Genomic DNA, 27,877 nt, shown 5'->3' with positions numbered 1-27,877 from the left:
CATATACAGATGGCGTTCGGGTCCGTGACAGACATCTGGCGCACACAGGTTTCACACGCCTTAAAGCCCAAAGGCATTGCACACTGTACCGTGACGTCGAAGGCGTCGAGAAGGCCCAAAAACAGGCCATGGAACCGCTGGTTTTCCAGGATCCGAGTTGGGACGCGGAAAAGAAGGAAACTGACATCAGCGCGCCAGGAGGGGAATATAGGGCTCCGCTGACGTCACGTCCCTGGTCGACGTCAGGGCAGAGCCATGCGGCGCCGACCCGCCGCACAGAGGTGCTGCTGCGTAAAGTTTTCCGGATCCAGTCTGACGCCTGGGAATATTCTAAGTTAAGGAATCTGCGGCTAGATGTCTCTATCAGATCCAGTAATTAAGTGAAAACACAACACAAAATAAATCCCACACCAATTTAGAAAAATAGAGTACATTTTAATAAACTATTTTACACAAAAATGCTAAAATTCCAAACAGTAGAACCAGGCATATGAATTTTTTAAGTCTAAAATGAAATCTAGCACCTAAAGGATAAAAGCACCACGCACACCTAGTCATGTGAGGCTGGATCAAAAATTGAGAGTTGTGACTGACCAAGATTGCACGGAGGTCGGATACAAAATGTGGAATGAGCCCGGTCTCAGCTAGCCTTAGCTTACAAGAAATTTCATGGAAAAAATGTCTGTGACGGTAAAGTGCAGCGGGGCAAGGCAGCAGGCCAAGGAGGAGCCGTCCTTGTTGGGGAGCCCCTGGCTGAAGTTGTGGTGAAGAATCCTTTGTTTGGACTTATACTCTTTTTTGAAGGGCGAAAATCTCCAGCGGGATGAGGCTGCAGGTTGCAGCCAACGAGAGCTCTGCAAGGCATGAAAAGCCTTCTGCGAGGAGTCGCGGAACAGGATTTGCTGTGGTGGAAATAAACGTAGCAGGAGCTGGCACCTATTCAGACTGACCAGTGATGCACCTTGGGTGGATCGCTTAGCAGGGCGGCTCTGGTGTTCTCTTAGTTCTCAGAGTAGTTTGGGGACAAAAACGTTTTAAGTCCCAAGTTTTGTATTTGGGCTATCTGGGCTCCTTTAGCTCTACTTCCAAGGGTCCACTTGGAAGGTCGGTCAAGACTCACTTAGGCTGGGTCCAGGTGCAGGGTCAAGATGGTTGGAACCCTTTCTGTCCCTGAGGGTCTGATTAGGAGGCTAGCCAACTAGCCCTTGGAGTCACTCTGGAAGTTCTGGGTTCAAGGTCACTGTCAGTACAGTTCTCCCCACCGCTTCCCTCTGCACTGGACTATCAGACTTTTTTCAAGACAAAATCCAAGCTATTCACACCACCTTTGCCTCCCCACAGACTTTCTCAGAGCCCACTGTCTCGCTCGACAACAATGATTCGCGGACCACATTCCACCCTCTTTCTCTTGATGCTTCTCTGCAAAAACATTTAACTTGCAAATCTGGGTCACCTGGCAATCCCTGCCTGGCCCAGTTTTTTAAACTCTTGGCACCTTGCATCAATGCCCCGTTAAATAAGATCTGGAATTCCTCCTTGAGATCAGGAATTTTCCCAGCAGTGTGGAAACAGGCCTATCTCCCGCCGATCCTCAAAAAACAGATGCCGACCCTGCTGTATTTTAAAACTTCCGACTCATCTCCCTACTACTGGCACTGGCAAAAATTCTCGAACAAATAGTCCAAGAGCAACTCTCCAATAATCTACAGTCTTGGAATAATTTTCATGACTCCCAGTCCGGCTTCAGAGTGGGCTATAGCACAGAGACCGCCGCCCTTGAAGAGTGTCCGCGATAGTGTTGACCTGGTCAAAGCAGCTATGCTTGTGCTACTCGACCTGTCAGCGGCATTTAACACAGTTGCCCACTCCATTCTTATGGATAGACCAAGAGACCTGAGTATTCATGGCACAACCCTGTCCTGGGTCTGGTCCTTTTTGGGAAACCGGTCACAACAAGTCTTTCTCCGCCCTATTATCTCTGTCGAGAAACCCCTGCTTTGTGGGGTTCCCCAGAGATCTGCCTTGAGCCCTCTTATTTTCAACACCTACCCCTCACTGCTTATGGCGCTGGTGTTATCCTGTGGGGTGATGGTGGTCTCCTACGGGGATGACACCCAACTGGTGTTCTCCTTTGAGGAGCAATCTGAAGCTGCTTTTGCTAACTTCAGAAGATGCTGAGTAACATCTCGTCCTGGATGACACTGAACTGTCTCAAGCTTAACTCGGCTAAAACCAAAGCCTCCCCCCCTGCGCTTGGGTGGCCACAGGAGATGAATCCTCCTCCTGAGCCCGTTGACTCAGTGAGAAATCAGAGTTTCAGATTCGACAATGAACTCTCCTGAAAAACCCAAATCAGGCAAGTCTCTTCCTCATGCTTTGGGAAGCTACGCACAATGTGGAAATCCCTTCACTTCCTACCTTTGGAGTGTCGAAGAACAGTAGTCCATGCACTAATCACATCTCACATGGACTACGCCAACAGTCTCTACCTGGGTCGCCCCACCTATCTGACTCGGCGTCTGCAGATAGTCCAAAATGCTGCTGCCAGATTTATCTGCAAGATACCTTTCCACCACTCAATCACTCCTCACTGAGAAACCTTCACTGGTTACCTGTGATCAAGTGCATTGAATTTAAGGCTCTTACCCAGGCAATCAGAGCCACCAGGGGACTGGGCCTGGCATACCTGAGATCCAGACTCCAGCATTACCATCACAACAGGGCCCTGAGATCCAACCATCTGTGTCTCCTCGTCATTCCCCGCATTCGTAAGACAAGGACAGGCAGCAGTGTCTTCGCGGTGTGAACCGTTAAACTCTGGAATGCCCTGCCTCTCTCCATCCGCTTATCGGAGACAGAACTTACTTTTGGTCGTGCCTTGAAAACCTGGTTCTTCACCAACACCTAGTCCCTCCCATGGATGTAATCAGCCGACTGCCTCAGCGCCGGGTCACCCCCGTTGGGGGTAGCTGCGCACTTTACAAACCTCTAAATAAATAAATACAGTGATGTGAAGGGCTCAAGCAGCAAGGCAGACCTCTGGGGAGAATATCAGGTTTCAGGCAGTAGAGAAGTCCTTGGTGCAGAAAAGCAGTCTTTAACTACAAAGCAGGCCATTGCAGCAGGCCATCAGCTGGTCCAAAAAGTGAACTGAAGATTGGGTCTGAGGGTTCCTTTTCATACCTGGTGCCTTCTTTGTATTAGAAGTGTCTAGAACTCCCTTTCAGGAGTGCTTGAATTTTCTGCATCCCCGCCCTAGCTCCAGCCAGGCTATAGGCACAATAGCCTACAGTAAAAACCTTTGTAAGTGTACAGGACACAGCCTATTGCAAGCGGGCTGTGACCATCTCTGCCCCCTCCATTCTGCCTGAGATGTCCAATCCCTTTATTGTGCAGCTGTCGGGGAGGCTATATATAAGGGTGAGCTGCCACTCACACCTAGGCATGTGGCCCAGGAACAGGCTGCAGGCACCAAATAGGGCAGAAAAATGCCAACTTTCTAATACATTGGTTTAGTGTTATATTTATGTACGTGTAAAATGGTGGTGTATTCATGTTTGTGAAAACTGTTTGTAATGTATAATGTGGTAAATGTGGTGAAAATTGTAAATGTTTGCAAATATGTAAATGTCATTTGATATGTGTTCGACTAGAAGGATGCAAAGTCCTTATATAACTAAAAAGAAAGAGTTGTTTAAAAAAGGTTAAATAAATAAATAACCCAACCACCCAAAAGAATATAGTGTGGTTGTTGTAATGAATAAATTGTTTGAATTAACTAGGATACCAGGTCCCTTCCCCTTTGTTGCATTTATAGATGGCTCTACCTGGTTCCTGTCCTATGGGCCTCACCCCCCTTCTTTCCTAACTTTCTAAAAGTGGCATTTTCAAAATTGTGAGTTAAAATCCGACTTTACCATTAAAGAGGTTTTTAAATTAGATTTTCTCAGACACCTAACATACCTTTCCTACCTGTTGCCAATCAAATGTTAGCGCTTATTAAAATTAATAAGGTAACCTCACACTAGGAGAGAGGTAGGCCTCACAGTAGTGAAAAACAACTTTAGGAGTTTTTCCCTACTAGGTCATGTACATATCTCACTTTTGAATTATAATGCTTCCTGCCCTAGGGGATATTTTGGTCTTACCTTAAGGGTGACATATGTATTAAGATTTGAATTTAAGGCTTGGCAAAGAGGTTATTTTGCCAAGTCGATTTAGAAATTTACAACTGCTAGCAGGCTGCAATGGCAGGCTTAAGACATGTTTCACAGGGCTACTTAAGTAGGTGGCATAATAAGTGTCGTAGGCCTACTAGTACAATTACATTTAAAGGCCCAGCATATTTGGTGTACCACTTTACTAAGTAAATCAAATATGCCAATTGGGTTGAAGTAAATTTTAGCATGTTTTTAGGGAGTGAGAACAAGGAACTTTAGCACTGGTTAGCAGTAGTAAAGTGCACAGAGTCCTAAGGCCCACAAAAACAAAGTCAGCAAAAATAAGAGGGGTAAAGACAAAATGCTTGGAGGGAAAACCACCCTAACGCTGACAGTTCTAACATCATACTGTTATGAAGCTTTCCATGCATGCTTATGGGGCTTAGATATTTTAGAGAAGTACATTTCCAAATAGATCTGAGCATAATCGGAGCATTGGTGGATCCTTACCTCCATTTCCGTCTAAGTTCTTTTGATGGTTCCATGTAAATAGTGAACATCATCGGTACTAGTATAAGTCCTGGATGGGGTGGTCGGACATCACAGGGGACACCACAGGTGACTGTGTTGGAACTGTAGGTGTTAGGGAACCATTGTGATGAGCTGTTAAAAATTAGTGAGAAAGAGGTAAACCACCTGAGTACCTTATAACCGACATGCATTCAGATGTTCTGCATCTTGAGGAACCTTCTAGGGTTGAGAGTGTTGAAAGCTGATTATAGATCAAAGAAAATGAGTAGGCAAACTCTGCCTTCATCTAAGACGCATTGAATGTGTTCGATACGGCCCCTTCTGCAGGGTCACCTTACATTTTTGGGCGAGGATGTGGTCTAATTGCTAGGGCAGTCGACCTCGAAGCTGGGGAACTGGGTTCGAGTCTCGGCCGTGACGCTCAACATCCTGTGATTCTGGACAAATCACTTAATCTCCCCGTGTTAAAAATTAATGTGTCCGTCTGTAACGTACCTGGGGCTCGTGCAAAGCGCTCTTGATACCTTCAGATCTAGTTCACGCTATATAAAACTCCAAAAACAAACAAACAAAAACATTTTTGCTTTCCTTTGTTGAACTCTTTTTGTTGCCATTTAGGACTCTGTGCACTTTACTCCTACTAACCAGGGGTAAAGTGCTTGTACTCCCTCACGTAAATATGGTAAAATTGATATACACTGGATTGTTCCATCCAATTTACTTGAAAGTCCCTAGTCTATGGTAATACATGTACCTAGAGGCCATAAATGAATTGCTACTAGAAGGCTGCAACATCCCTTGTGCCACATGCTAACGTAAAGCATGTCTCCAGCCTGCCACTGAAGTCTGCAATGTAGTTTTAAACTGCAATTTCAACCTGGCAAAATTAACCTTTTGCCTGGCCCAAATCTTCCTATTTAGGTCAAGCCTAGACAGCGCTTGCGCTGCCAGGATGAACAGTTGTATCTCCTCTGTGGGCTTCAAGTACACCCACTGATTTCCATTCGTTCTTTTATATGGCATTCAGAAATGCTGCCTTTTTATTGGTGCATTGGTGATAATTGTCCAGTCAATGTGTGATTGGTTGCCTCCAATGGCGTATACACTCATTGCTTCTCCTAGTCGTTCCTCCATTACTTCTGTGTGAGTCACCTCACATCACAGAACATACTTGCTCCACCATTGGGCGTCCTCCGTATCACATGACCTTGTCAAAACCTATCAGCGCTGGTGTTTGTTGAAGTATGTTTCCCCCCACGGCACTGGCATTTATGTTGCATCAAGTTCCGTTGTGGTATGTTGTTTCATGCCCACACCTACTGTTTCTTTCCATTAATATTAATTATTAGACTCAGTCTGCTTTTGCAACTGGCTCAGGATTTAAAGCTAAACAAGGATGTTACCATTCTATAATATCTGCCAAGTTTAACGTCTATCGTCACAGCATGCAGCCATTAGGCAAACTGGTTTTTCTTTTTTTTCAGTTGCCTTCGTCATCTAGACTTCCTCCAACTTCTACACTGGTTCTTCCATGCTTTGCTCACTGCAGCTGCAAGAGCAGACCGAGATAAACTGCCTGCAATCATGGTGTTATAGAACTTTAACATGATTATGGTGGTTCTGTCATCAAAGGTACGTAGTAAAACTGCATGGACGGTCAGCCATGCGTCCCAATAATATTTGCTGTTGTTTTCGTGGCGCCGTCTAGGTTGGATGTGGAGTTCAAACTCACCCATTCAGGACACGTGGCAGTGGATTGTTTCATTCTCATTTTCAGATGTAGGAAGCTTTTGGGAATGGGAACTGCTATAATCGGTTTTCTCTCGTACGTAGTCAAAGTGGTTAAAAAATTCAAACTCGCACAAACGTCTCCAAAAAGAGGTTTAAGAATTGAGCCACATTGAATTTCAGCTCCAAGATATGCATAGTTTGTACAGCAATCAAAAACAGGCCACAGTGCTCTTTTGGCACTAGGTGTATGGTGTGTACATGTTGGTGATGCAAGAGGCATGCATTAACGGGACAAGATCAGTTTATTTACTTGATTGGATCCTAGGCACTCTCTGGAAATCTAGTGACTCCAAGTACTTCTTCAAGTCTCTTAAAAGTGATGTCTAATCATTGGGATGGGAGGTCTTTGTGCATTGATTTAATGTCAGAGTACATCTCAGCCGTTGTTAAATTCATACTACCCATCCTTGTATTAACTGCTAATATTTTCTTCATTATTGTATACACTTTGGACTGTTGCTGATGAGGTGATGCTTACTTCCCAACAAGACTTCAGAAAAGAGCAACTGCCTGGTAGGTTTTGATGAAATGGGAATTCAGGAATCTGTAGGAGTGATGTGATGGGAGGGTTACCAGACTGCCTCACATGTAATGCAAGTCAGAGCTTGTCCTTCAGGCACAATGGGTCCAGTTACAAGGGATATGTTGTTGAATCATCATGGATATCAGTGACCTACCAGTGAGTTGCCTCCGTTTGGGGGAACATCGAATAGATGGGGCGGCCCAAAAGCATTTCATTCACACGCTAGTGTATCATCTGTACAACCGAGGGTGCCATCTGTATGTGCAGGGCACATATATCACGAGAACTGTAGAATGCTTGCCCAGGTTTGGGATTTAAAGTTCTGCCAGGCGCAGCTTATTATGTACTCACTGAGGCCCGCTTCCAGAATATCTGTTTGTGGTGAGGCACCACAAGTCCAGTCATTCTCACTGGTGAGCATTAGCATGGTGAGACTTCCAGGGAAAATGTCTCAGTGATATGTCATGACACGCACAATAATAGCCATTGGAGCAGCGCAGTGCTCCACCGCCCTGTACTACCTTGTCATGGCTTCCTGGACAACAGTATATGGCACTATGGCACTGTAGTATGTTGTTGGTGTTGGGTGTATGGTCTGGGAATTCTTCTACAGTGCTTTTCGTTATAAGTTACCACAGACAAACTGGATCTGTAGATGGAGTTCTCTCATCCAATGCAGCCGTGCGCCACCAATGCAGTTAGCGACCTTGTTCTTTTCTGATGTGCATACACCATCAGGATTCAGTGCTTGTTCACTGAATCCTGAATTTTCTGGATGTAGCTGCCTTCTCCTTCCTACAATATGTATTATTATACCTCATTCATTTTACTCATGGTATCTGGGTTTTCTTTAGCGAAGGAAATAAGTTGTGTTTTGTCTATGTAATATTTATTTAAAACAAAGTGTCCAACAGAGATCTAAGAGAACCAGGCCCAGGCCAGATTTTACCTAAATGAATTTCACTTATGTGGACAGCCCACACCTCTGGCATGCAGTTAACCCTACTGGGCCAAAGTTGGACATTACTAGCTTCAAATGTTATTTTTTACTCACTTCAAGTAGGGCTTCTATATTGCGGCAAATGGACACCAATGATAAACTGTGAGGATGGGTGTCATTAAAAGAACTTCAAGTCTTCTCAAGGCTCCTGCTTTTATTATAATACCATAATTGTATTCCAGTGAATAATTATCATTATGAGTCCTTATGTTTCGTAGTCACAAATGTCGTCCTCTGAGGAATTACTCTTGCGTATATCCCTCATTTTTTCACTTCCATTATTATAGGCCTGCTAAACAGGACCCAGACACATCTGCACTGTAAAAAGGAACATTTTTAAAAGCCAGGCAGCTGACATTGAAAAGAAAAGAATGGTCATATTTGAAACATCATAAGCCTACCATTGATCAGTAAGTACCCAGTTTGCTAGTCCAATAGTTACGGCAAGCTGAAAAGAGTCAAATTGTATCCACATTATCAGACATCTGTGTGATAAGGCTGTGACCATACTGCAGCTTCCACCCCAAAAATGTAACAAACAAGTTAGCGCCCTTTCCATGACAATGTTGCTGGTGGATGATATATCCTACAGCATATTCCTCATCTCCTGAATCTCCCATCACCAGACTAGGTCTTGAAGAATGAGTTACTTACCTTCGGTAATGGCTTATCTGGTAGAAACAGGATCCAGCTGCAGATTGCTTACCTTTGAATTCGGCCCAGGTGCCAGCCTGGATCCAGAAGTTTTTTACAGCAGTACCTTTGCACGTCAGTAGAGGGCGTCATGTGACTCCGTAGTTATGGCGACCACCAGATGTGACATTAATGAGGTCCATATAAGTCCTCCCCGGATGTGGGTTTCTCTCCAAAAACACAGAGTCACTTGTAGAAACTGCCCGTGGAAAAAGTGTGCCAAAAAAGAGACAACTTTGTGCCAAACAAGTACGAAGTAGAAACAAAAGGAATCACAATGCCAAGAAAAGTATGTTTTAGGTAAAAAGAAACCAGTTCACAGAACAGGGAGAATGGGAGGGTCAGTAAGGAATCTGCAGCTAGATCCTGTCTCTACTAGATAAGGTGTTACCCAAGGTAACTAACTTATTCATCTGATAGAGAGATCTTACCTCAGATTCCTTACCTCTGAATTACATACCATAGCAAAACCATACGCGGTGGAGGGTCTGCAAAATGGTCTTGCCAAAAATCCCTTAATAGTAGTATCCGGTCTATAACAATGCAGAAGAAACTAGATGCTCTTAGGAATTCAAGTGAACAAAATGATACTCTTCACCCTAAGAAGTGTGGCAAGCCACCTACAATATGTACCCACCGCACATACCTAAATGAAACTGTATGTAAAACTGTAACTTTGTTGCAATGTTATTTCTCAGTATTTCTTTTGTTAAAAAACTCAATAAAAATAAAAAAAGAACTGTGGCAAGAATCAAGGCAACTAAAGCCATACAGACATTGAAAAGCAGGGAAACAGTGTTTCCCATGGCAAAGGAACAAACAAAAAAAGTGTCTGAAAAGAACATTCAACAGAAACAGAATACAGAGCGCTCCGATGAGAGGGTCTGACTATGGTCAGCAGTGACATATAAAAGCCAAACCAGGAGAAGGAATCCAAGAAACCATCCACAATGGAGAGAGCACTGAATAATGCCCGAACAGACATCTGTCTAAGGCAAAAAAAAAACGATTTATTGTACTGAGAAAAAGTTGCCAAGACGAGTGGTAACACTACAGAAATCGGCAACAATGTATAACTCACAGGAGGAAAAGAACAGCAAGCGTTTGTGTAGCTTGCAGAACGAAGTATAGGTGTATCTATATACAGACACAGATACATAGATATACAAACAGGACTGATTTGCATATGGTTGGGTCCGAACTGAGATAGCGAAGCGAGCTAAAGAACGATGATGGATTCAACCCAGATCTGTGACCGGGGGAGAGTGTCTTAAAAGTTACAGTGTTCCATCCATCATCTCCTTGTGTTTGCTGTGTTTGCCCAAGTTGGCAGGGTATGCCCAGATGTGGGTCCCTCCCTTGCTCACTTTGCCACTGGACTCAAGCTAGCCTGGCTGATGAGGGGTGTTACCCAGAAGCCGGTCCCAGGATGGTTGTTTCTGGTCCAGGGAAGACCTGGCGTGGCAGTTCGGGCTGGACTGTTCCCATGATGAACATAGTCAAGACTGATTTGCATATGGCTGGGTCCCAACTGGACTGTTCCCATGATGAACAGAGTCAAGACAGATTTGCATATGGCTGGGTCCGAACTGGGGTGGCAAAGTGAGCTAAAGAACGATGATGGGTTCAAGCCAGATGTGTGACTGGGGGCGAGTGTCTGAAAAGTTTCAATACTCAGACCATCATTCCCTAGTGTTTGCTTTGATATACAAACATCTACATACAAATATATATATACAAATTATATATATATGTATTACCTACTGGCGGTCGCCAGTAGGTATATATAGTTAGGACCTAGTTACCATAGGAAATTCCGAACATTCTATTGGGAATAACTTCGGCGCCGATTGAGGGTTCTGCCTGTAATTTTCCTTAAATGCGCCTCGCTGCGCTCCGCTCCTTCCCTGAAAGTTTCAGGGGGATTCGTTAAGCGGGGGCCGAGAAAAAAGGGGGGTCCCAAAATGTGTTTTCCCCATGTTAATTTCCATAGGGACATTCTGACAAGGCTACAGCTCGAACGGCTGAACTGAATTATACCAGATTTGGCAAAATGATAGGGACTGGTATGCAGCAGTGCCCTTTGTATGTTTGGTGTAAATCCCTCCAGTAGTTCTTGAGAAAATTGAATTTGAAATTTTTCAAATGGCATTTTCTATGGGACCTTTAGACACGGCTACAGCCAGAACGGCTGAACGGAATTACACCAAACTTGGCAAAATGGTAGGGGCAGGTATGCAGTAGTGCCTTTTCTATATTTGGTGAAAATCCCTCCAGTAGTTGTTGAGAAAATGAATTTGAGCAAATTATATATCTATATGCGCTCAACATTCTATTGGGAATAACTTTGGCGCCGATTGAGGAATCTGTGTGTAATTTTCCAGGATTTTGGCCAGCTCCGCTCCGCTCCGCTCCTTCCCTGAAAATTTCGGGGGGATTCGTCAAGCGGGGGCCGAAAGGGGGGTCCCAAAACGTGTTTTCCTCATGTTAATTTCCATAGGGACCTTTAGACACGGCTACAGCCCGAACGGTTGAATGGAATTACACCAAACTTGGCAAAATGGTAGGGCCTGGTATGCAGATGTGCCTTTGCTATGTTTGGTGAAAATCCCTCCAGTAGTTCTTGAGAAAATTTAATTTGAAATTTTTAAAATGGCATTTTCTATGGGACCTTTAGACACGGCTACAGCCCGAACGGCTGAACGGAATTACACCAAACTTGGCAAAATGGTAGGGACAGGTATGCAGTAGTGCCTTTTCTATATTTGGTGAAAATCCCTCAAGTAGTTGTTGAGAAAATTGAATTTGATCAAATTATATATCTATATGCGCTCAACATTCTATTGGGAATTACTTTGGCGCCGATTGAGGAATCTGTGTGTAATTTTCCAGGATTTTGGCGTACCCTTACGTGCGCGAGCGAGTTTCTGATTGGCTGGCAGTCGACTGTCAACATTCCAAACTGTCCAAACCTGGAAGTGTTGGCCACCATCTTGTTTTTCAGGAGAACTGAGGCACAAGAGAGCCCAAAACAAGAGTGGAAAACACGAAAAGGGGGCAGGGTAGAGACCCCCCAACCCTCTAGCCCTTCTCAGGGGGTCCCAAAAGGACCCCCAAGGGCAAAAAATAAATAAATCGCGGGGTACCCCGCGATTTAAAAAAAAATAATACTTTTTTTGCACTTGGTGGTCCTTCTGGGACACCCTGAGAAGGGCTAGGGGGTCAGGGGGTCTCAACCCTGCCCCCTTTTCGCGTTTTCCACTCTTGTTTTGTGCTCTCTTGTGCCTCACTTCTCCTGAGAAACAAGATGGATGCTCAGGTGGTCCCAGAAGGATAATAACATATATAATTGTTATCTGCTAATAGAATTAGCATTTACAAAACCTTTGACATTTATTGAAAAAAATATAGGTTTCACGCCCGATATAGTTAGGAATTAGCATTTAAAAAACCTTGCAAATTCACTTACAAAACCATAGGTTTCAGGCCTTATATAGTGAGGAATTAGGTTTTTAAAAACCTTGCAAATTCACTTAAAACACGATAGGTTTCAGGCCTTATATAGTTAGGAATTAGCATTTAAAAAAACATTGAAATTGCTCCTATATAGTTAGTTGTACTAACTATATTTCGCGCACCCGCAATCCACTGCTGATTATGTCACATATTACATCATTCATGACATGGTCAGTGACATGGCCTAAGACCCATCTTGGGGTTTTTTGATGCCCCTACCCGCCAACTGATTGTTCAATCTGTTGTTCAATTGCGCCTAGACTACTGCAATGGGCTCTTGCTTGGCGTGAATAAAACAGTTACTGCGCGACTCCAACGGGTACAGAATGCAGCAGCACGTACTCTTTTTGCCCTACCAAAGCATTGCCATACCTCCAACCTTCTTCGTTATCTTCATTGACTGCCAATCAAACAAAGTTCAGTTTAAAACTCTATGCACTATACATAAGATTTTACACGACCTGGGCCCTGAAATCCTGCAGGGACTATGCACCCCATACGTTCCATGGCGAGCACTGAGTTCCACTGACCATCATTTGCTTTGCATTCCACGGGTGGGGTGTAAAAGAAAAGTGCATTTCCTATATTAATTCCCTTTGGAGCTTTGAACAGGACTAAAACCCAAATTGCTGGACGGAATTACACCAAATTTGGCAAAAGGGTAGATTTGGTTATGCAGATCACGCTCTGTTATTTTATTGTAAATCCGTTCAGTAGCTTATGAGAAATTAAAGGCAATCCAAATTTGCGTATCTACAATCGCCAAGCCTTAACGAATACGAACGAACTTGTGCAAACATCTGAGGAGCTCTGATTGTCAACACTTCAACCAGGAAGTGTTGGCAGCCATCTTGGAACTCCGCTTCAGTTGATCCCCCCCCCCCCCCCCCCCCACCCCCAAAAAAGGTGAAAAAAAGGAAAGGGGACGGGGTAGAAATACCGGAACCCCCAAGCCCGACAGGGCAAAAAAATCATTTTTTTAAGTTCACAGCGATTTTCATGAAATATTCGTGAATATTGCCATGAACTCTAAATAAACAAAAACCAAACGCAGTCTCCTGCGCTTGGTCTAATTGCAGCCCCCGGTTGGCAAGGTCCTGGAGACATGCCGCTTTTAATAAAAAATGGGAGGGGGTGCACGGGGCCTCAGTCCAAGGGCTTAAAAATGCCCCAGGGACAACCACCTCTCAAAGGTTAATTTTAATAATAAAATGATAGCGGGGGGACTGCGCAGACCCCCCTGGCACTGCAGACCACCACCGCCCGGGTCTAAAATAAACATTACACAGGGTGCCCCTCCTGGGCCACATATGGTCCCGGGAACCACCATCTCCCCGGGGCCAGTCCGTGCAGAGAAGAAAGGGGGCCTCGCGGCTAACCCCCTGGAGCCATGAAATGACCCAGGGGACCACCGCCCCCCAGGGCCAGGTCACGCTATATGCTGAGGTGCCCACCCCTGGGACAAAGCTGTTTGCTTTTGCTTTGCGGGAGCTGACAGCTCCCATTAAGCAAAAGCAAACACTCCAGTTCCAGCCGGCAGGAGCAGTGAAAGAGATGCAGGTAGGCAAAGAGATTAAACTATTGCTCTGGCACAGAGGGAGCTGCATTTCCAGCGGTTCCCTCTATGCAGTAGCAATAATGGTACCGCAAGGGGAGAGGAGCCGGCTACGAGTGTGGAGCTTTGAGGCTCCTCCAGCAGTCCCTTAGCACACTGGGTGCACCCTGGGTAGGGTCCAGAGCACCAAGGGAAACATACCTGGGCTCCTGGGAGGGGGTTTCTGGGGCCAAAATCGGCCCAGGTAGGGCGCCGAGTGGCTTCCCTCCCCATTGAGTTGAGGCTGGGTGAGGGGGAGGTGGTGGTGGGGAGGTAGGGGGTTTGTACGGCTTGAGGATGGTTAGAATGCTATGCAAGATGGGATTGCCTTGTCACATTACATGCTGCTAATGTGAGATTGCACATTGGTGTGGAGGAGCAGAGGGCACAAGGTAGGAGAAGTGTGTATTGGGGACTGACCGCCCTGGGGGCAGCAATGTTTTGTAAATGTGGTGCTTTTACTGTTGAAGCACTAGACACAGAGCTATCAAAGCTCCCACAAATAACAAAACATATGTGTTTAGGGCAGGATGCTGAGTCACACAAGACATGGAGAGAAGGTACAACTTGCACGGGTTCAGGTGTCATGTACCAGGAGACAGTTCAGACTTTGTCCTCTGTGAGTTGGTGCTCTGCCCTGCACCTGTGTGCCATGAGAGCCTTAATGCAAGATAGTGCTCTCACTTATGGCCCCAGCATAGGCCTGCATGGCTGATTGGTATTCAGGGTGTGGTCACAAAAGCATGGAGGTGAGGGCCTGCCTGTCACCTCCTTGGGCTCAGCAGCACAGAGCCTGCTGTACTTTGGAAGATGGATCCACCCCTAGTCTCATTAGCCCTAACCATTGTTCCTGATCTGGGAGGTAAGAGGGTGTGTATTGCCGACAGGTCAGAGTGTAGTAATGCAGCTAATGGGGCAGGGTTTGTGGGGGGTAAGGACTCTGGATGGGCTGTAGAATAAGCCTAGATGGCCTCTGAAGGGTCTTTCTGTGCCTAAGCATAGCATATTTTGATACAAAGTTGTAGTATTCTTGTGTTATGATTCATGCCCTATGTTACCTTGTCCTAGCTGCTCAGCCTGTGTGTGTGTGCTCTGTATGGAATGTTGGTGAATGGGCCATGAGTGGAATGTTTGGGTGACTGGATGAGTAATGACAGTTGGAGGATGGGGCTGAGCAGCTAGCAGGCTGCTCCTGGTGGGGCTGTCCTACAGCACTTATACTCCTCCTGATGAAACATTTATGCTACCTGTTTACTTACCTGAATAAACCTACTTGGATTACATCATACCAGCGTGGACTAAGTTAGTACATCAATTTTGGCGTTGAGTACAAGATGTCCCCACGCTCTACGGTTGGTACAAGTGGTCTGAAGAAACTTAAAGATGCCTTCTACAACATGTTGGGAAGAAGCTACAACAGGGAGTAGACAACAGGCACAGGCACAGACAACAAGGACAAGATACAACAACTATGAGTCACTAATGGCCACACATGAAGATCACTTGAAACACTTTATGCTATAAAGGGAACTAATGAAATTGGTACAGCGCACCGTGCAGCCCCACCAGTGTCCATTACAACGGACAGCCCCTACTCAAACGTGCCGTACCTCGTCGCAAGAAGCCACAACAACAAGATCTGAGACTTCAAATACAGTGAGCCACTTCTTTTACTTTATGGATGCTGCACTGAGTGAGTCTTCAATAAGTCACAACAAACTGCAGGTTAGATTATGGACGAACATGAGTGAGCACCTGTGCCACAGGTGCGGTGTGGTTTTGACAAGATTAGTGCTTTACTGCTACATTAAAAGCACGATGCGGGTGTCTACACTCGACTCTGCACAACTATTCATACGATCCTGTGTAAAATTAATTTACAGAGACGGTAGGAGTACCAAACATGTGATAAATTATTGCTATTATGCGGCGGGTTACGGAGGCAAATGTGCCGCCATCTTGTGTTTGGCTACATTATTCCATTATTCTTGTGGAGCTTTTGCCATCCACATCATTCTCAATAAAATTTGTTGAAAACCTCATGAAGTTACAGGACGTTGTGGTGTCTAAATCGTCTCTTCGGGTTGAGGTGTTCTATAGTTTTGATGATCTACAATTTCCACAGGTACTTTTCATCCTTTTCTTCATTGGAACTCAAAAGGGGCCGTTTACGCTCTTGCTACAGATGGGAGGCAGCTGTTGGAAACTGCAGTGCACTCCCAGATAAATGGTGTTGCTACCCCAGTTATTGACTGTAGTTACCAGGTTTGGTTACATTACAGGTAACAGTTGGGGTGCATACGTTTAGAGTGTGCCTTGTATGCTGCCATTCACGCTATTCGGGTGAGAGATCACTCACCAGCATGGTTATATATGTTTTGTAAATTATCTTAAAAGTTTTGTTATAGTGAAATAAGTTTTTCTAAATAGTGCAGATTGTGTACAGTTTATTCTTACAACCTTCAAGTACAGTGAGATAAGTTTAGCTAATTATTGCAGATTCTGTACAGTTTATTTCTTACAGTGTTGCCACAGTCTACCCTATTTATGTAGGAAGTGTTTACATGTTTTGGAGTTCATGGGTATTGTTATAATTTTTACATTGGGAGTTTTTGTGCCCTTTATGAGGGTGGGCTTTAAGGGTTTTTCCTTTTTTGTCCTGGTTTTTCCTGGTTTCCTTGCGTGCGTAGACACCATGTGCCGCACGTTTGTTTTTGCTGTGCAGGGTTTTGTCCTTGTTTACCTCCTTACATGGAGAGCATATGCATAATGTTGTTGTCCCTTGTAAAAGTGGGAGCAGGATATTGGGTTCAGTCCCTTTAGTCCAAATGTCTTGTTGTCTCCATACATTGAGAGCATTTACGTAATGTTGTTGTCCCTTTTAAAAGTGGGGGCAGGATATTGGGTTCCGTCCCTTTAGTCCACGTCTTGTTGTCTCCTAACATGGAGAGCATATACGTAACGTTGTTGTCCCTTGTAAAAGGTGGGGGCAGAACATTGGGTTTCAGTCCCTTTAGTCCACATGTCATGTTTTCTCACATGGAGTGTATATATGAACTTACACGTTGTCCCTTGTTTAAGTTGGGGGCAGGATATTGGGTGTCAGTCCCTTTGGTCCACATGACTAGTCTCCTTCCATGGAGAACTTACATTTTGACGTTATTTTTTTCTTTATTAGTGGAGAGGGATGGGTATTCTGTATCCATCTTTCCTTCTTGTCTTTAGTTCCTTACCCTCTCATGATGCGGTGTTCCCGTCATCCCTGGGTCTGGGATTTTGACTCTTATTGTAATAGTACATATCCATTTTGTAATGCGGGTGGGGTTTCCCTCATCTTTGGGTTGTGGACTGTTTACGTTTGCTGTACTTTCATGTTTATAGTTTTTCTTTCATGCTTATAGTTTTATGTTTTGCTTTTGCTATTCTTATGTTCAATAGGGAAGAGATATGTAGTATTCTTGAGTTATGATTCATGCCCTATGTTACCTTGTCCTAGCTGCTCAGCCTGTGTGTGTGCGTGTGCTCTGTATGGAATGTTAGTGAATGGGCCATGAGTGGACTTTTTGGGTGACTGGATGTGTAATGACAGTTGGTAAAAGCACTCTTGTGGCCGCCCCCGCCTACCTAATCGCAAGCCAGCCAGCCGCGAGCCGAGAGAACCGAACCGAACGCACAGGAGTGCGGAGTCCAGACTGCGGATTATCGAGTGCATCGAGTCACGAGGCGTTACTTGCGCAGAGCGGCACGGGAGCAGCTGCGCACCCGGAGCCAACCCGGAGTCCACCCGGAACCTTCCAGCGCTGCCTGACTTTAGTAAGCCGCTGAGGTGGTGTTGGGCGCTTGGTGCGCTCCTGCAGATTTCTGCCCCGGAGGAGAGGGGGGGGGGGGGGGCGAGCTGATCCAGAGCAAAGAGAGGATCGCCAAGACCGTAGCGGGGTGGGAAAGAACCCCTAGAACCCCCAGAAGAGGGAGGGGCCGGTGGAGTGGAGCTGAGCTCGGAGTGGCAGCTCCCCTAGGCTGTGTCAGACGCCGGCTGGAGTGTCCCGGTGGAAGTAAGCGGAAAGTGGAGAGGGGGAGGCAATCAGACCAGTGAGCAGTGATAACAAGAGAGAATTTTAAATATAGCTTGGCAGGCTCGGCAGGCAAATGGCACAATAGAGATAAGAGTGTGTATGTATAAGAGAATAACTGCAGTACCCCATTGTCCCTCTAGTTATCCACCAACTGTTAATCGGTGTCGTCTAGGGGGCATTTGCAGGGCGTGAAGTTAGGATTACGCCCCATACTGTATATCCAGAGCCAAAAGCGTCCAACAAAGGGGAGTATTTTTGAATCAAAGGGCGATGGCTCCGAAGAGGAAGCAAAAATCACGCAAGGAAGCTTTGGAGGAAAGCCCAGGGAGGAGCGAGTTACCAGGGGGGGGTCTAGGACTTTGAAAGAGAGCCAGGAAAGCCAGGCTACCCCCGAGGATAATAGTAAAGGGGCACCCAAGAAGAGGAAAAATAAAAAAAGCCACCAAAAAATCCTTGCAAGCCCAAAATGTTTGTACCTCAGCATCTAATCCGAAAGGCAGCCCCTCAGCAACTAAATCTATAAAGGACTTTTAGGGAAACATTATAAAAGGTCAGAGCAACATGTAATATCCGTGGAAATCGAGGAGGAGCACCGAACTGAGAATGGTACGGGAGTATCTCCAGAGGAGTCAACGGCGGAATTCTTTTTAACCACATGGCTGCTGGCCATTCCCCCCCCCCCCGCCCCCCCCCCTGTGCTGGAAAATGCCATTTTAGTGGCACCATGACGAGCTCAGCTCGTCATCAGCACACAACACCCGTGGGTGATGACGAGCTGAGCTCGTCATCAGCATCGAAAGGGTTAATAAACCACTCCCTTCTGAGTCAAAACTAACAAATAGCAGCACCGCGACTATCATCATCTCCAAAACTATTCTCAATGCATGTATCAGAACTGGAGAATGCAGGGTTATTGGGAAATGAAAGCCAAGGAACAAGCTTTGCTTGGGGTGACTCACCTAACCGATTAACACAACATCTAAATGGGCTAAAAATCTTAAACCAGCAGGATACATCAAGGACAGGAAGCCTAGCTGCCCCTGAGAGAAACAGCCTCGAGGACTTGGACATTTCAGCATCACCCTCCTCCTCAATGATGGACTTACTATTGATGCTACAGAAAACCCTTCAGGGGATTCTAGAAGTAACAATGTTGAATAATGGGGTCTTGAAATCGCAAAAGTTGTATTTAAAAAAGATTGAAGAGGAGCTGGTAGGAATTAAATGGCAAATGCTGCATAAGTTAAGACCGGCAGTTGCCCCCCAGCCCACAGAACAAAATGTAGGTAGAGAGTCAGTAGAATCCCCAGACAACGTATACATAGCTAAATGCCCAATGCTGATAAAAAGAAGAGGGGAATATGCAAGGGTCCATACTAAAAGAATGACAAGTAGGAAGAGGGTAACTAAAACAGCAACAAAGGGAAAAAGGAAGGAAAGGGAGGTAGAGGAAGAGTTAAGTTTAAATTCCTCCGCCCTGACTTTTGTACCCACTAAGACTCCTATAGTTGAGGATAAAAGAAATGCCCCAATTGTACAAGTAAAGAGTCAGAGTAGTAAGGGCCTAAGAAAGAAGTTACCAAAAACTAAAACCGCAAACCAGATAGTAAATCCATCCCTAGGGGGACAAACCAGTAATTCTCAGAGGTATTATAACCCAGGAGAAGTACCACATCTTCAAGGTAAAGCAGAAGTAGAAAGTAAAATGGGGCTTACCGGACGGATAAACGGCAGACAGCGAAATCTAGAAGCCCCAAGAAAGGGTTAGAGGTTGGTACTAACAAATGGGTATACCTTGAACCGGAGCAATCCGGACAAAGGGGGAAGAAGTTAGGGAAAATTAACCCATTAAATAGGGCGCAATTCCTGCTCTCTTTCTCTAAATGTCCAAGTCTGAGGGGGATAGGCTCAAAAGATCTGAGACAGGTGGGCTTTACAGAAAATATAAATGGTAAGGAAATAACAAGAGTACTACTCTACTCTGACCTGGTAAAAATGGCCATTGGGAAAGCGGCAAGTGAGATACTCCAAGAAGGAATAAGGTTAATCCCAGAGAGTGAACTAAAAAGAAACACCCAATCAGGAAGTAGCTTCCTAAAGTGCCATGCAGGCCTTGGTAGGAGACAGGTGAGGATACTGAGGGATAATGAAGAAGAGGGTAGTATCCTGAACATAGTGGTAAACAATTCAGTAAATGATGACTCCTGGGGTAACTGGAGTCAAAGAAGTAGCCTTGGAGGCCCCCTCCAAGAAGTATATGGAGGTAATGGATGAAGATGGTGATTTAAGTGAGGTGGAATAGGAAGAGGGGGTGCCGCACAGCCTAAGTCTCTTATCATGGGTTATAAATGGCTTAGGAAACGAAATAAAACAAGGAGCATATAAAGAAATTAGTGAATAATGCGGAAATTGGCTGTCTGCAAGGAACTTGGTTATGCGACGAAACCCCTATTTTCGAAGGTTACCTACAACTAAACAGACCGGCCAAGAAAAAAAGGTTTGGACGTCCGTCGGGGGGGATTATGACCCTCATATCGACAAAAGTAATACGAAATGCAATTTTGATCAAAGTGAAAGTAAATGGTTATTGGCATGTAGATTAGCTCTCCTTCCCCAGGACAAGAAATATGAAAATGTAATTGTTATAAATGTATATATGCATTGGGAGAATGTGGCAGAGTATGGAATTGAGATGGGAAATTTTAAAGAGGACATAGACTCTTTATGTGAAAAGCATGTTTTAGACGCGTTTCTCATTTTGGGGGATTTTAACCATAAGTTGAATTCAAAGAAGGTCGACCTTTGGCACACAGAATTACTGGACGCCTATGGAATAAATCATACCAGGTTCCCAGCTTGTGAATCCTCGAGACAGGACATAGATTCGGTAAATTATCTAGGGACGAAGGTTCTCTTCTGCCCGAATGGCAGATTCAAAACAGATTGCCCGGCAAAGAAGACATTTAAAATAGGCTCACAAAACTGCCCAATTGACTATGTATTTATGCCTGCCTGCAATTTCCCACTAGTACGGGGATTTAAGATACCCCAAAGTGAAGGCAGAGATCACAATCCGTTGCAACTGAATGTATACGGGGGAAGGAGGGAACATAGAGAGAAAGTGATCCCACAAGAAGTTGACTACCCCAAGCGAGCGACAACAAGACTGATGGAAGAGTATCAGGAAAAATTAAAGACCTTTCAGCATAAGGTTGAACTGGGGGATTCTGGGAGTAAAAATCTGGAATGGTATGAGGAAAAGATAGACCAAGTAGTACAGTGTCTCCGGATAGAATTAAAAAAAGATAAAAGAAAATGTGCAAAAATCCCGGTTAGCCGACTGAAATGGTTTTCTGTCCACTGCCAAAATAAAAAAAGGGAGATAAGGACAGTAACAGGAAGTTTAAGGAAAAAGTTCAACTGAGCAAGGCAAAATTACCTTAATAAGTTGAAAAGCGGGTATAAAAAGATGGTTACTGACGCAAAAAGGTCGTATAAAGAAAAAAGCTGGGCAAATCTGCTAGAATAGAAACAAAAAATTTAAGACAATTTTGGAAGCTGGTAAAAGCAGCATCCGTTCCCTTAGCAGGAGTAATGAAGTGTGTCGTTAGCGAGGCAGCTTGGGAGAAGTATTTGAAGGAACTGTATGGACCTCAAGATGATCCCGTAGCTGCAGAGCCCCAGCATTGGCAGGCATTAAAGGAAGAATTTAAATCAGATTTCACCGAACAGAATGTAGAAAGCACAATAATGATACAGAAATTAACCTGAGAAGCAGGGCCAGACAATCTCCCAGCAATAATACAGAAGTCACAGATAAAGTGGTGGGTGAGATTGTTTTCCCAACTGTTCCAAATAATATTAGCAGAAGGTAGAATGTCAATGAATTGGAAGGATGCTGTAATCAGTCCAAGCCATAAAAAAGGTAGCATGAATGCGCCACAAAATTATAGGCTTATCAATCTTTTAGATATAGGAGAAAAGGTATTCTCAAAAATAGTCCTGAATAGGCTAAATGATTGGGTCGAGGAGTTCTCAATCGCACCTACTGAACAGGGGGGCTTCAGAGAAGGGCTCTCCACAATAGGTCATTGCTTTGTCCTATGGGCAATAGCACAAAAGTGGACGGAACAAAATGGTAAGCTTTGCTGTTGTTTTGTTGACTTTCGTGCAACATTTGATTCAGTAGATCTGAACTGTCTTTGGGAAACTCTTATAAATAAAAACATACCGAAAGACCTGCTGGCTATAATAAAAGAACTACATCAAGGTAATTGGGCACAAGTAATTAAGGATACTGAGGGGTCGTTGACGCCAAAAATACCTATCAAAAATGGCCTGAGACAGGGCTGCGTCTTGGCCCTCCAGCTATTCTCTATATTTCTATCTGATTTACCTGCCTGTTTAGAAGTTGAAGGTAATATAAGTCCAAGAATGGATGGTAAATAAGTGCCCTGTTTACTATACGCAGACGACCTGGTAATATTAGACCAGACTAAATTGGGCCTCCAAAGAAAGCTGAAATCTTTTAGTCAATATTGTGCAAGGAAATGTTTAACAGTAAATTCGGAAAAGACGAAAATGTTATGTTTTGGAAAAAAAGTACTTAAGTTTAATTGGTTTTTAGGTGACCTGAAATTGGAATCGGTTAATGAATATCGCTACCTAGGGATGTGGTTTGATAAGTCCCTAAAGTGGCACACGCATCTTGAAGCTCAGAAAGCGAAAGCCCTTATATCGATTTCTGGACTGAAAATTTTTAACCACGACTACGGGGATATGTCTCACCAACCGCTGTTAATGGGATTCGGTGCAATGATACCCCCACAAGTACTCTATGGTGCAGAAGTCCTTTATTTGAGCGGTAAAGGTGTGTGGGACCTGGAGGAAGGAAAATGCCTGAAAACTCTGTTGTCCCTGCCATGTTCATCAATGATTCAAGCAATAAGATCTGAATTAAGGGGGTTCAATCCCAAATAGCAGTGATCAGATTCTGGAAACGTCTGGATAATGAGAAAGGCCAGAAAGTAGCAAAATGGTGTAGAAAAGAGATTCAATCTAGGAATCTAAAATGGGCAAAAGCGAGTAGGAAGAAAATGGTGCAGGCCTGTAAGTATATAAAGGTTGTTCTCTGCCAAGAATCCTTACGAGTAGAATGCACTAAAAGTGATTTGAAGTTTCACGGGCAAGAAGTGTCTAGAAGAACTGGCATGGAATACCTGGCTAAGAAAAAATCAGTACAGTATATGATGGATTCTTGGTCCAATGAAAACTGGTTCCCTTACCTGGATATCTTACCGAATCATTGGTATAGACAGGACATATTAAGAAAGCGAATTGGTATTAACCAGTGGTTGGTAAACGAAGAATTAAAATTAAAAATGTTGGACCACAAAGGGTGTTGCAAGTGCAGGCTGGGTACAAAAGGTGACTTAGAGCACATCCTGTTAGACTGTAGAATAATTCTAGAGCAGCGTAAACTATGTCTTCGTCCAATATTCTTAAAATATGATATAAGAACGTGTGCCCAGGCGGTTAACTTTCTCACAGAAATGTCTAATATTGAAATTGCAATCGCTCTAGGGAACTATATAAAGGTAGTACAAAGATTCCTAAAGACATATGAGTAATATTTTTTTGAAATTTTATAAATAAATGAACTATATAGCTTTTATAAGAGAAAATGTTCATCTTAAGTGTATATAATTTTTTAAAGGGCAGGGCCGCCCAAAGAAGTGATGTTTTTATTGGTACCCCATTTTTCATCTATGTATCCATTTTGTGAATTTTGTTTAAATAGTGCTGTAGAATGTTTTAACTCGCAAATATTTATTTGCATTGTTTTAAGACTATGGTCTAAATAAACATAACTTTTGACTGTGACTGACTGACAGTTGGTGGATGGGGCTGGACAGCTAGCAGGGTGCTCCTGGTGGGGCTGTCCTACAGCACTTATACTCCTGCTGATGAAACATTTTATGCTACCTGTTTACTTACCTGAATAAACCTACTTGGATTACATCATACCAGCATGGACTAAGTTACTACAAAAGTGGCAGTCGATTTAGATAAGGTGCATTTCTGAACTGCTTTCTCCTTCTTTACATCGGCAGAATGTAAAGAAAAAGCTTATTGTTCAACCAGTAGTCCCACTCAGGATATAAAACAGTGAAGCTGGTCCTCCTCCTCAGAGGCATGTCGCAGAGAAAAGAGCAAAGGAAACGTGATGGGCTGTCCCATATAAAAGGGTGACATCACTTTCAGAAGAATTAACAACTGAGTCCATAGTACCAACTTGTTGTTAAAGTGATAGCATTAAGAATACCATTCTTGAGAGTCAAAAGTCTCAGGGTGTACCCGTGCATATGTTCAAAAGTACAAACATTAAAAAGGTAATAACCAAATGACGGTCCTATTATGACATAATAACTGCAGCCAGGAGACAGATGGAGGAAATCGTCTTTACTACATCACAACCAGTGGCTTAAATAAAGAGGGCTGATCCGACAAACAGAGAACGTACAAAAGGACCAACAACCAACCTTTAGGTTTTCAAACTAAAATGACAAAACCCTTACTGCGATTCCTTATTGTACCTAACACTCAACCACGTTGTCCCTCCTTACTACACTTATGTTTGCACTGGGATTTGTCTTTCCACTTCATCCTGAACTTACCAGAGGATTGAGAATACAAACACGAACAACCTCGCAAATTGGCTTTGCGATGCATCAGGGAGCATTGGTCACAGGGCTTGAAGTTGTGGCTGTTGGTGAGGCACCACAGACAAACGTAGGTTGGTCCAAGACTCATTTCCTTCAAGCAAGTACGGCTTGACATGAATCATGGTTTAGCAAAAAACATTGCTGCATACTGTCTCTGTAAATTTGCAATATTACAGTAAAGCCCCAAAAAGTTAGGAGAGGAACTCAGGACCCAAATCAAAGACAGTGGAAAGACAAACTGGCATACCTATATGTTGCTCTGTGAGGTCACATATAGAACGGACCGAAGTTGTGACCGAGTTCATGGGCGCCACTGGCTAGCACCCTTAAGCTATTGAAGACTTTTCCATATGCAGTTTGGCACTTGAGAAGATTCAGTTGGTGAGGAATCTATGGTTAGAAGTATCCATCTGAAATGTGCTTATTGCAAAGAATTACTGTAGTGGCAGCAACTGGCATTAAGCTCATATTCATAGACTTATTTCTAATTGTGAAGTCTGAAGTTGTAATCAGACTTTGACAACTGTGAGAAATATGATCACCATATTTTTCAGTCAGCTGGTGTTGAGGCAATTTACATTATGGTCAAAGACAACAACTCTAACTAGAGAATACAAATACGCATGTCAATCATTTGGCTTCAACAAGGAAAGTCAATTAAAGGCAACCATTTGACATAGGACGAGTATGTGAGACAAGCCAGTGCTCCCTCTACTGTAAGTGCAGTGTTATTTTCCCTGGCAGGGCTATGAACGTTTAGTGGGTAAGCTGGACCTTGTCACTTCCAGTGCACAGCATGAGTGCTGAAAAATTTGTCAAGCGCTTGATTCACTTTCAGATAAACAGATGGGGCGTATTTGCTTAAAGCAAGACAAGCCCTTAGGGCCTGGCTGCCGTTGAACCTCCTTTCCTAATGATTTGAGGATGTAGAAAAGAGCCTCACACAATGCTTTTTGGGGATGTCCAGTAGATGTTCATGACCAGTACAAGGATTAACGTAGAGATATACAACTCTCTACAACTTTTCATCAACTGGTCAGTGCCTGCGAAAAGGATCTCAACATTTTTAACATCTTGGAAATCTTTTAGGAATTAAACCACACTGTTAACCAGCTTGCTAGAGCTCACCAGGCTCTGTGCCTCTGACAAGACACCCAACATTAGTTACTTTATCACAGGAGATTTGATTCCTTAGCAGCTTGCTGGATACAATTAACCAATTTGAACAGAGTTTCGAAATCAATTCAAGGTGACTTATTTGTTGTCCACTTACCTTTCGGTTTGAACAATTGACTGCACTTTTTATTTTATTTTGTAAAACCTTGTGCTAATTAGCAAAGATTGCTCATGTGACCTAATTGTACTTCATTTTCCTGCATAATTAGGCATTACTTGGTTTTAATGTAATCTTGATTTACACACTGGAGTAATAAATACATTTTGACTGTAAAAATTAGGACATCAGCCATATCCAACTTTAGTCCCTGTGTGTCAAGTAAAAAGAAAAGCACAGTAATTATTCACTAAGTGTGACCTGTCAAATTAAAATAGGCAGGTTGTTATTGGTATGTGTGAATAGCCCCTGCCTAGTTTAATTTGACAGGTCACACTTAGTGAACAATAAAGTGATTGCGATAAGTGTGTGTCTGCCAATTTTAATCACTTTTCGTTACAACGTACAGTGTGATCTTCTGTCACTTCACTGCACCTACACTTATCTGCTTTATCTTTTTTTTGGACATTTTTTCTTTTGGTCAAAATGACCACTGATGATGAGAAAAGTGGGCATATCTGGTGAGTACCTACCAGTTACCCCGTTGGTGGTGCGCCCGTTAGGGGTAATTTTGTCCTAGCAAATTTTTTTCACAATAATTGTGTTTCATATGGCTTTCTGCCTGTTCGGGAAAACATTTTGGTACTGAATGTATTTGGAACTTGGGGAACAAGACTTCAGTGTCCAACCGTTTTCTTGTAGACTGTCTTTTGATAAAAGGTTTTTAATGAGAGGCAGAAAAAACGTGTTGCAAACTACCTCATAAGCAATAAAACAGAGGAGTATTTGTAATGTAGAAAAGTACAGTAACATGCACACATACTAATTGATAAAGATTTGCCTCAGAGACCGGGTCTTGGTGCTTACATTATCTCTACATGGAAACAGATTTGGCTCAAGATCAGGAAATCCTCTTGTGTGGCTAATACTACACAAACACTCTTTGTTTATAATGGACTTTTTACAATGCCCGTTCTTCTACATAGGATACATCCAGATACTCCAGATACATGCTGGACATGTTCTGCACACTCTGCTGACCTCAAACATTTAATCTTCACTTGCCCCTATGTTTCCACTTTCTGCCACCATGTTTGGGATCAAATTAATTCCATATTTTGTTTAAATATCCCTTACTTTATTGTAAATGTTTTCTTAGAAAGCATCTCCAATGTGTGGGCTCATGTTTCTAATAATTTTCAAATAACTGACCTTCTGTTGGCAGTTGCTTTACAACAAATCACTAAGCACTGAAAGAATTCTAAACAGATGTCGCCTAAAGCATGGGCGAATGCAGTCTGTTACAATCATAGATTGAATACTGCTTATATGCACCCTCTGTCTCTTGTTATGAAACTGCAAGAACTTTGGAAGCCAATTACCCAGTTTTTAGATGACTCACCACAAGATTTTCTACAGTCTCACCTGCCATTCAAGAGGTACTTACACTTCCCTGATACCATTTTTTCTTGCAAAGTTCTTCCTTGTCTATTACGGTTTGATTTATACTGCATGCTTTTCAATACTTACAGTCAGACGTTTATGCATTGTTATCTCATTTGTATTTCAGTCCTCCTCCTTCCTTCCTCCCTCCCTCCTCACCTAATATTTATGAATTCTGCTTTTTTTCTTTTTCTTTTTACAATGTTGTATTCAAATGCATTTTCATGAATGTATCCTCTTTATGATTTCAATAAATCTCTCTTTTTTGAAAAAGAAACCAAAGGCTAGTTCCTTGCTGCTCAAGCCAGGCTACCAAAGGAACCAAGCTTATCTCATGGAGAAAACCTTTCTGCATTTGTAGACTGATCATACATCATAGTGCTACAGTCTGGTTCCTGACACTCCTTTCTAAAACAAAGTTACAATGAAATAAGAAGATTGGAGATAGGTGCTAACTTACTTGATTATTGAAAGCAAATATGCACATAACATTTATTCTTCAATTTGTGATGAACAATTGAGAGAAATAAAAGTCAATGGTCAATTAAAGAAAGT

The 27,877-nt window shown here is 43.5% G+C and overlaps 1 protein-coding gene across 1 annotated transcript in view; it reads right to left on the bottom strand.

Annotated features, from left to right (window-relative positions):
• ATP8A1 (ATPase phospholipid transporting 8A1) overlaps window positions 1-27,877 on the bottom strand; it is a 780,070-nt gene that overhangs the window by 139,011 nt on the left and 613,182 nt on the right. The window lies entirely within an intron of this gene.

This window comes from Lissotriton vulgaris, chromosome 3_1, assembly GCF_964263255.1.
Source record: "Lissotriton vulgaris chromosome 3_1, aLisVul1.2, whole genome shotgun sequence".
Taxonomy (NCBI): domain Eukaryota; kingdom Metazoa; phylum Chordata; class Amphibia; order Caudata; family Salamandridae; genus Lissotriton; species Lissotriton vulgaris.
The sequence above is the reverse complement of the archived record's forward strand: the minus strand, read 5'-3'. Positions and strand labels throughout refer to the sequence as shown.